The sequence below is a fragment of the Crocuta crocuta genome, unplaced genomic scaffold, assembly GCF_008692635.1.
Source record: "Crocuta crocuta isolate KB4526 unplaced genomic scaffold, BGI_CrCroc_1.0 scaffold179, whole genome shotgun sequence".
Classification (NCBI taxonomy): domain Eukaryota; kingdom Metazoa; phylum Chordata; class Mammalia; order Carnivora; family Hyaenidae; genus Crocuta; species Crocuta crocuta.
Window position 1 is genome coordinate 8,475,903 of NW_027551568.1, and position 10,948 is coordinate 8,486,850.

Below are 10,948 nucleotides of genomic sequence, written 5' to 3' on the forward strand. Positions count from 1 at the left end.
ATTATTGAAGGACTTTAAGTAGCTCTGCTTTGTTTGAAAAAGTAATATATGGTAATAATAATAGTGTTGATGATGACAATAATAGACAATAAAAAGAACAGTGACATTTACTGAGCACTTATTCTAAATCTGTAATCTGGGTTTAGGAAAATTAGTGCTAATGAGAGGGAACTAATTTAATTTTTATTATAATTCTATTATCTTTCCTGTTTTATGGATGAGGAAACTTAGGTTTGGAAAGATTAAGTAGCTTTCAAAAGATCCCACAGTTGCAGTTTGCAGAGCTGAGATCAGAACACACATGTCTCTGAATTGCAATTACTACTCAATGTTTTTCCACTACACACACACACACACACACACACACACATACACACTCACACATTCATCCCCAAACATAATATATCATTCTTGATTATTTTAATCCTCACTAAGGCAACCTAGCTTCTCTCATTGGATAGGGTTACCATGGCCCCAGGATAGTCATGTTGCTAGTGGAGCTTCCGTGTTGTACACTATGAGACTGCAATAGAGCAGTGTTCGTATCTGTGGCTCTAGGTACAACACGAACCAGATTTGCTAAATTGGTGGTTTTGAATCTCATTCTGCAACCTACTAGCTGTGTGTCCTTGGGCAAATTACTTAAACACCATTGAGCCTTAGTGGCTCTGACAATGAACTCGATGGTCTCAGGTTTATTGATGGAGATTGTCATTACCTGAGAAAAAGAAACCACAGAACACCTTACACAGTCAAAACCAGAAATCATCATGATCATGTAATACCCATGAACTCTGGTCCATGTTCCTGGTAGACTTTCTTACTTTAGCTTTTTATATATTTTTTTTTCTAGGAGAGAGAGAGAGAGAGAGAGAGAGANTCGAACCCACGAACCGCCAGATCATGACCTAAGCGAAAGTCGGACGCTTAACCGACTAAGCCACCCAGGCGCCCCTTAATTTAGCTTTTTTAAAAAAGTGTTTCTTTCCCTATTTGTCTATCTAAAATTGTGTTAAGGAATTCAAGGGTTGCCTCCCTTTAGCCACTTATGTTTCCTTCCAAAACCCCAACTCCTCCTACTCCTGGCCTTGCTCACTGTCCCAACTTGAGTCAACATGAAGTCGGCCTCTCCTTCACCAGGGAGCCCTGTAATACATGAGAACCCACTAAGTAGTGAATCTATTGAGCTAATTACAACATCAGTCACCCACATACGTCAAGCACATCATTACATGGAAGAGAGAGAAGAATCTAGATTGACAGGAGATACATGAAGAAATAAAGGAGATGAGTGTCATTGGGTTGGGGAAGTTGGAAGGAGTCCATGAGACATGATGAAAGTATGAGAAATCTACATTGTGATTTTAATGAAGCAATCATAAGTGCTAGTTAATAGATTAAAGTGATAAAATACATTTTTGTTTGCTCAAAATCTCAAGGTCACTAACTTTGAATGAAGGCAGATATATAAAGTGTCAGAGATAAAAGAAGAAAATATATGTGCATTCCCTCCCCACACCCCATTGGTTCACTATTCTTATCAAACACAATCCACACTGCGGTACCACATGTCTTTTATCCAGCTTCCAGCTTGTAGCTCACCCTTTCCTAAGTTGTCATGGGCTGCTTCACATTCTTGAGGAAATTTAGGTCATTCTGGTGTGTGGCCTGTTTTTTACATTAGTAATAAAAATACAGTGAAAGATAAATCATATAATTTTAAAGATTATAAAAGGTCTGCACTCTCTTGGAACATAGGTCTTTGGAGGTAAAGAACAAACAGAATACTAGGGAACACATTACCTTTTTAACTCAGCCATTCAACATCTGTTTATTGAGTATTTGTTATTTTTCTGGAATTGGGGTATATACCCTAATAAGAACAAAGTGATCCCAGATATTTCAGGGGGAGAGAATATCATTTTGTGATTAGTACTATAATGTTGTTTTAAGGTTCTTCTGAAGGAAAGAGCACTAAAAATCCTGAAAATAGGCAAGGGTGGGTGGAGGCTCTTCGAGGACTGGGTATGTGAACTGGAGTAGAAAAACTGTGGATGAATTTGGCTCACAGTGGATGAATTTGGGCTGGAAAGTGCTCCCCAGTCCCCTCAGGCATGTCCATATCCTAATCATTAGAACCTGGGGATATTGCCTTATATGGCTGCAAGGACTTTGTAGATGTGGTTTAGCTAAGGATCTTGAGATGGAATGATTATCTTGGGCGATCTGGGTTGGCCTGATGTAATCACGACTGTTGTCATTGGAGATATCTAGAAGGAGTCAGCATCAGAAAAGAAGGCAAAGTGATGATGGTAGCAAAGATAATGGATGCTCTTGGAAGATGGAGGAGATTGCAACAAGCCAAGGAACACCTGAAGTCATTTGAAGGTAAACAGATCACCCTTTTCAGAGTCTCCAGAAAGAACCATCCATGGTAACATACTGACTTTATACACACTTAAGCGAGTTCAGACTTCTACCTTCCAAAACCATCAAAGAATACATTTGTGCTGTTTGAAGTGCCTAGGTGTGTGGTAATTGGTTACAACAGCAATAGAAAACCAGTACAGAGCAGGGAGATGACAAGTCACTCTAATGATATTTCCAGGTAGGTAAATCCAGATCATAATGCCACAGGGTTGGAGCTAGAAGGATTTCTCAGGACCATTGCTAAAAATGTCTCTTTTCCTACTAATGATATTTAAAAGCCCCCCTACCAGGTTGCTTAAAGACATAGCTCAACAATTCCCTTTTTGTAAAGGCCACTGAAAATAGAAACAGTTTGCATTTACCATGCCTTCTCATTTTCTTTCGAGGCAAAAAAAAAATATTCTAATATTGGGGAAATGATAATAGACAGAAATTATGAGAAAGTTCTATTTTTTTTCTTCACTAGAGCTTCCAACTCTATTTCTCAAATACGAGTGAATTCTACCTCTTTAATTTAAGAATTACAGGATGACTTCAATTTCAACTTTCCCAGCAGTGCAAAAATCACATACACAGACAATAATTTCTGAACACCGCTAAAAAAAGAAGTCGTCATCTTACTCTCTAAACCAAATCTATCCATGAGTCTCTTATCCAAAACCCAGATCGTATTCTGTTATTGTGCTAAGTGCAAGTCCTAAACAAGAATGCACTGAAGAGCTAAGGGCAAAGTCGGTTGCTTTCAAAATGGAGGATGAGAGTGTGGTTTCTCCTTTATGGTACAGGGCTGATTTCGAAAGCATGGGCTGCAACTGGAGCCCCTCTTCCTCCCAGTCTAGAACCCTGAAGAACCACAGCCACAAATAGTAATGATGTTAATCTCTCCTGCCCACTCACTCTTTCTCTACCATATGTGATCTTTCAGTCGCACTAGACCTAAAACATAAATCCCTTTTTTTGCTACATGGGGCCATTGTGGTCTTGACTTTGCCCCTCATTCCTTCTTGCACCCTCCACCATTCCCAAAGCGTGGAACACAAGGGCAGAGTCCTCAGATGTACCTGTCTCTCATCTAAAGACCCTCGAGTTTGTTGCTCCACATCCTTGACATGCTCTTCCTCTAGGACCTCTCGTAGCTGACTTCATCTTTATTTTCTCATGTCCCTTTCATCTTCTCAGAAACACCTTCCCTTGAGCCTTCAGAAGTAGGACCCACTTGTTTATCACATCACCCTGACCATGTACTTCATAAGGCTGCTAACACTTGAGATCATGTCATTTGTCAGTTTGTTCATTTATTTTTGTCTTCCCTGGTAGAGCACAACCTCCATTAAGGGACTTGTCTGCCCTATTCATGACTTTATCTCAGTGCCTGAATCTGACCAGATGCTTCATTACTATGTGAACGGAACAAAGAAATTTAATGAGCACACGTGAGGAATGTGATAAAGAGCCACAGGTACATTTGGCATTTCCATTTTTTTGTAACAAAACTAGATGGATATTCCATTCATTATGCAATTTTGATTGGATGTAAGTTAAAAATCTTGTTTTCAACTTTCTCAGGCATTGTAAACACAAACCAAGGTGATTCTTCATAACTGTTGGGCAATACAAATACCTCCATGATGAGCCTCCCCACCCACTCTTATACTCACCTCATTTTGAAATTGTAGTTTCCTTAAACATCCTTATTAAGAAGAAGATGTACATTTTTGGTTTTGGAGTTGTGGAATAAATTTACCAAGTGTTAAATTCATCTGAGTGTTTTGGCTTTGATTCTCATGTCAGTATAAAACAACAACAGAATTACCTTTTGTCTCTTGTTAATAAAATATTTTGTGGGCCACTACCATTATCATTAGATCAAACTCACAAAAAGATCACAAATTATGAAAAAAAAAAAACCTAACCATCAATAGTTGATTTACCTTCCAGCATTCCTTATTAAAATATTTTAAAATCATCAAGACAATGAGACCACCACACTTTCTGCTAACAAATTTAAAAGAATATATCAATGATATATTGATAATTTTCTGGTGGAAATATAAATTACTTTAGTTAAGTGGAGATGTAACAGAAATTCTGAAAAGACAACAAGTTTAGGGAAAAAAAAATAATCAGTGAATCAGTTTTCCAGAAGTTATTCTAAAAAGTCTCTTAATACAGGTAGTTGAATAGGTGAGCCTTTATACATTTTCTAGAAATATATAATATTCATGCTATGTAACTTTTTACAACACAGAAAGCCATTTTAAAATTCATTTTTCAAAATCAGTATAACCCTGATATCAAAAGTAAAGATATCACACATGCACAAAATAACCAACCTTTGGGATCAAGACCACAGCATATCCATATGGGTTGAGGGTTAGTGTTTCTTTACACGAATTTTTATTCTGTTGTTTCCTTTCTTAAAGAGTAAAGTAGGAAATTAGCTACAGTACATAAAAGTGTGTCTGTCAAGGAGGGGAAAGCTTTATATTTACACCAAGGCTCATCTTGTTCTAGTTATGTACCTAAAAGTTGTTTGCTAAGAAAAGTCCTATAGGTGTTGAGAACAATCCATAGCACGGCATTCAGAATAGCTTTAAGAAGAGTTAACATGACTTTATAGTTCTTTTCTAAATCAAGCCTGAGCTCGTTTTCAAAGGAAAAACAGTTAAGGTGAGAGGTTCTAAAAACAAATGTGAATGTTTTCTCTTTTTATCTTCTGGCCTTCCCTAAATTCAAGATGGTAGTTTCAGGGGTTTTATTTTACTCATCATGACAAAGTTCTGGATGATAAATTATTTTATGAAAGTCCCTGGGTCATACCCCTATCTAATATGTTATTTCTATAACCTTTTCTAGCTTTTACCAAAGTTGTTTTTGCATTTGCCTTTTTATTTATTCCATTTTGTAGGAGAGAAGGGAGTGGGTGTAAATTGTGTAGTAGATGGTATATGAAAATTATTGAGCACAATTTACAGGCATCAGAGGTATCTTTTACAAAGAAAAAAGTGTATTTATATGCTTACCAAAAATATTGCTGGAAGAGGAATGAATGCCGGGAATTCCACTTGGCATTCTCCATCCTCTTCTTTAACATGCGGAGTTAGGACAGAGACAAAAGGGAGTGCTAGGATGCATGGACCATGTGATGTGCCAATCAATTCTCTACCACCTAAAGATGTGGTCCCCCTTTAAGCCTTTAAAGAACTCTGTGAAGTCAGCCATGTCATCACTCATAATTACAGATGCTTGTAGTGAGTCTAAGAAAGATTAAACAGTGTACCCACTTGTTGGGAGAGCTCATAGAAAGGACATGATCTCCACCTGATACTTGAACTCGACTTGGACAACTGAAGGCTCCTGTCTCCCTCCCATGTCCTGGAATGTGGGTGTGGCCCACCATTTGCATAAACAGAGTCATTCCAAGTATACACATTGGAGAGAGAAAGGTCCTATCCAGACCACCTGGACTAAATACATTATTGAACCCAGTTAATGCCTCTATATAAATGTTTAAGATTGGCCAGCTAGTGTGGAGATCTACTCGTCTCATATGTACAACAAAAGCCTCATATGAATTTTTCTGTCTATCACATCTGCCGCCTACCCATCTGGAGGGGTCAGCCTCTTTCTTCCATCTCTCCATGCCCTCCAAACAGAGTGGTTATAGATCACACCCAGGACACTGTAGAAGATGTTGGGAACCAAGAATTGGCAGGCATCTAAGAGATGGGTCCATGAGAAAATCCTGATATGGCCCTAGATCTTCATGTGCAGAGGAATGGTCCATATGTCAGGTGTTTGTGGACCACCATGTGAGTATCTGGGCACCCCCAAAATGCTGGCTGCCTTAATGCACTTGTTTGAGAAACTATACAGAGCACACTGTGACACAGGGAATCTTTGAAAAGGGGGAGTATGTTGTGGTGAATGATAGTGAAGCAGACAAAACATCCTTGCCCTCTGACGCCTAATATAAAGGAAAGCAAAGTGCAGGATCAGCAACACCAGCCTTAGGAAGCTCCCAGTTCAGGAAATATTCCTGATGAGACAATACGCTCCTCTAGAGCTTAATGATATGGCTGCTGAGTTGCAGCAAAAGACCAGGGGAAAAAATGAGGCTTTTCTCTAACAGGGTGGGAGGCAGAGAAAATGAGCAACATCATCATACGGTCCTCTGGAAGTGCCTGTATGGCCCACAGGAGCTTCAAGGTATTAGCTCATTCATAGATTGGATTTGTCTAGCCTGCAGAGAGGCTTGACTTAATGAGGGGCATCTTCTTGGGCATGTGAGACCTTGAAAATCTGCAGAAGACATACAACAAAATGTTAGGGAGTTGGGAATGAGACAGGTGACCTGTGTCCCCATCTTTAAAGGCCCTGTAGGGCCACATTCACTGTAGGAATGAAACTAAAGTTCTCCAGTTCACCTCTAGAACCTGATTATGACATGCTATCCACGCTAAGCTCAGCCAGGGAACAAGGTATTGATGATGTTGGGCGATACATTACTGATCTGAAGAAACTGGCAAATCCCAGGAATGGGTGTGGATTATAGGAAAGACCCAAGACAGAAAGGGGGCTGAGAAAGCCAAAAGATTATCATAATCAGCTGTAAAGTGTTTCCTAAAAATAATCTGAAAACAAATGTAGTTTGACTTCATTTTTGTGGGGACTTCCTCTAAACAGATAGACCAACAATCTAACCTTGTGTTGGTTGGCCTGTGGAAAGCCTTAAAACCTGAATAATAATTCAGACCTGCCACATCTGTCCCTTCCATCCCAGATTGCCTGCCGATTCCAGCAGAGTCTTCAAGGATACCCGGGGATACGATGCAAGCCAAGATGGCCTCCAGGGGAGGGTCATTGGAGGTAATCAAAAGAAGGCTTATGTTGAGCTCGCTATTTACTTGTCTTCCAGAAATAAACAAAGGTGCTGATTCTGGTGGATATCGATCCAAGTGTACTCTAATACATGGTAACCCTCAGAAATTTTCTTGCCTCCTCAACACTATTGATGGTTATAGAAGGCAAACAGATGTGGCCAATAGAGTCCTGTGACACTGCAAATTTGGCATCTTCTTGCACCCTGAAAATATGTGTCCTTTATCTCCCCAACACCAGGGAATATACTGGACATTGATACCCTATAATGTCAAACTTTATAAACCTCTATTGCGGAAGCCTGCCTCCAGGTTAGAGTAATCAAATCAGTGCTAAGAGAAAATGCCAAATGGGAACCAGTAAGCTTGCCACTCCCACCACAAGTGGTGATTATCAAGCAATATAAATTTCCTGGGAGTGGGGCGCCTGGGTGGCTTAGTCGGTTAAGCGTCCGACTTTCACTTAGGTCATGATCTCGCGGTTCGTGGGTTCGAGCCCGGCGTCGGGCTCTGTGCTGACTGCCTGGAGCCTGTTTCAGAGTCTATGTCTCCCTCTCTCTCTGACCCTCCCTTGCTCACGCTGTCTCTCTCTCTCCTAGAAATAAATAAAACATTTAAAAAAAACAAAAAAAAAAATAAATTTCCTGGGAGCATAAGGAGTAAGAGAACCTGTTTAAGAACTATATAGACTGGGTGCTGCACACTCTGTCCATAGTGTTTTCAACAGTCCTGTATGGCAGGTAAAAAAAACAAAAAACAAACAAACAAAAAAAACAAAAGCAAAAACAAACAACTACAAAAAAACAGATGGTTCAGGGCAGGTTATTGTGGAATACCAAGAAGTGAACAAGGCGGAGTCCCCATCGATGCAGATGTACCCAACATGGGCACCATCTTAGATACCTTGCCATGGTCTAGGAGGTGCCATGCTGTACTAGACTTAGAAAATTTCAATTTCCATCCCTGGCCACTGAATCACAGATCATTTGACTTCACTCAGAGGGGCAATGATGGGCTTTTGAAGTGCTTCTACACAATTACATGCATGGGATGGTAACCTGAAACCTGTCCCTGTTCTCCTTCTCCACATCAGTAAAATGGACCCATTACACTGATAGAATGAGGATAGCATGTGAAGACTTGGCTCTGCTGCAGGACACCCTGCAGACTTAGTTTAGACATCGACCAAGGAGAAGACGGGTGCCGAACCTACAGAAAATTCAAGACCCCGGCAATGCCAGAACATTTTGGGGAGCTATCTGGTTAGGTAAACATGTGTTACCCCACAAGATGTGATCAGGTGTGGGCTTATGTAATCCCTAAGAATGAGAAAGAGGCGCAAGCCTTTGCAAGGGTTTGGAGGTTTGAAGGACTTTTATTCCTTACATGGCACAGTGCCTCTGTCTCTTATACTACCTGGTAAAAAAAGGGCACATGTAGGAGTGGAGATCAGAGCAACAAGCTTCCTTTGAGAAGACAAAAAGTATTAGTGAAGCAGATTAAAGCTCTGGGTATCTTCCAATCAAGGATATGATTTAAATTAGATGTATCTGTGATTTTATAAGGTGTGGGTCAGGCACTGTGGCAGAGACAAAGGAAGGGGAGAGAACCCCTAGGATTTTGATCCAAAGTCTGGGAGGGGCAAAAACCTGATATACCCCCCTACAGCACCAGCCCCTAGCTGTGCTAGGTGGAATCTCTCATACAGCTGTACTGTTCAGCCAGTCAGCTGAACTCAGAGTGGCTTCACTGGTGATCATCGATGAGCCCTGGCCAGTAACTTTTTAATGACAGTTGTGCTGTTTTAAAGAGATTAACCCTATGACTCAGATAACAGGGGGCTGAGGAGTAAACAATCACAAATAAGCCCTTGTGGGATCAGGTTGTATGAAAAGACATTTGAATCAGCCTGCAAGAGCATGAGAAGGTACATACTCTCTTCCTCATCCCAGCTCATTAGATGCTGACTCCAGTGGCAAAGAAGTTGATGCTTAGCTCAGGTGTGAACTCTGACAACTGATCCTTCAGTAAACATAACAGATTGGGTTCAGAGAAAGAGCTTCCCCCGTTGCACCCAGATGGAGAACTTATTGCCAAGAATGCAGGATTGCTCCTGAAATACAGTGACTTGGTTAATGCAGTAACAGCGGGTCCTGAGTATCCTACACAATGCCCAAGACAATGGCCAAAGGAGTCTGGGATCAACCATTGTAGTTCCCAAATGGTAAGGGATTGGCAAATTGATGATATTGGCCTCCTTCCCACTGAGTGAGAGCTCTAAATATCCTTATGCTTGTGTGGACATTGTGTCTTTCCTAATTCAAATCTGCCGGCTCCGGCAGGTCCAGGGGTCCCTGAAGGATGGACGGTGTCGGCGAGAGGGAAATGAGAGAGCCCCAAGATTCTTTCTGATCACCAGGCAGGCATCTCCGTCCTGTCAGTTTTTGTGTCTTTATTTAAAGGTTCAGTAACAAGATGAAGTCATAGAAAGGAATTTCTTACAATGGGAGGCCTTTTGTGATATCAATAGTAGAATTATTCTGACCAAGGAAATAACAGAATGTTCTTAGTGAAAAACAGGATAACATATAGGTCAAATTGTATATAGATAAGTTAGGAGTATTTTGTCTGGCTCTCAAGAGGATGAATGTTTCTGAATTGGTTTGTTTGTGGAGACTATCATGGGGGCCCTGAATGGGTCAGTCTTTTGCTCCTGGGTTATGTTTTAGCTACTGTTATCTATCCTCATCCCAGCTGCCAGTGTAAGGGAGGGTGTTTGTGGAAAGTAGGCCTTGAGGAAGGGACTGTTGTTTCACCAATTAGCAAAGATATATGTGGTAACTATGTTTTGCTCTTAACCCCAAAATAGGCCCTTGGTCTCAGGGCCAGGCTCAACTGTAATTCTTGTGTTCTTAACCCCCTAAGTATCGGATCTGCAAGGCCCATAGGAAGAGCCTTTGACAATCGCCTATAGAGCTTTCATCTAAAATCTCTTTTGTAGAGGCAGGAATATGCTTTTCCTTATGAGGTATCTGTATTCAGAATATGGGTCTGATATGGAATATTGTGAGGCCTGGTCAATACCAGTAGGCTTATATCCAACATGAGCCAATAGTAGCAGAAGGAGATACCAGTTTTCATTTCTCATGGTAGGAGCTGCAAACATTGCCACTTCCTTGCTGTGATTGCCATCCAGAGAGGCCGGTGTGGCCCCCGGCAGTAAGGGATTGGCAAATTGATGATATTGGCCTCTTCCCCACTGAGTGAGAGTTCTAAATATCCTTGTGCTTGTGTGGACATTGTGTCTTGCCTAATTCAAATCTCCCTGTTACCATGCAAACTAGATTGCCACCTATAGGGAATTAGAGATGCTGTACCATGTGCAGATACCTTCATTGACTAGACACTGATGGGGGGGGTCACATTCCAAAGGTTTAAAGACTGGGCAAAAGAACGTGACATTGAATGGAGGTTTCATTCTCTTGTAATTGCAAGCAGCAGAGTTGATAGAAAGAAAAAAAATGAAATGTTAAAGTAGCAGATTAAATTGCAAACGGTTAAATCTACCTTTGGCCAGGTAGACTAAATTATCATCCCAGGCTTTAATATACCTGAATGATAAACCTATAGGCCTGTTA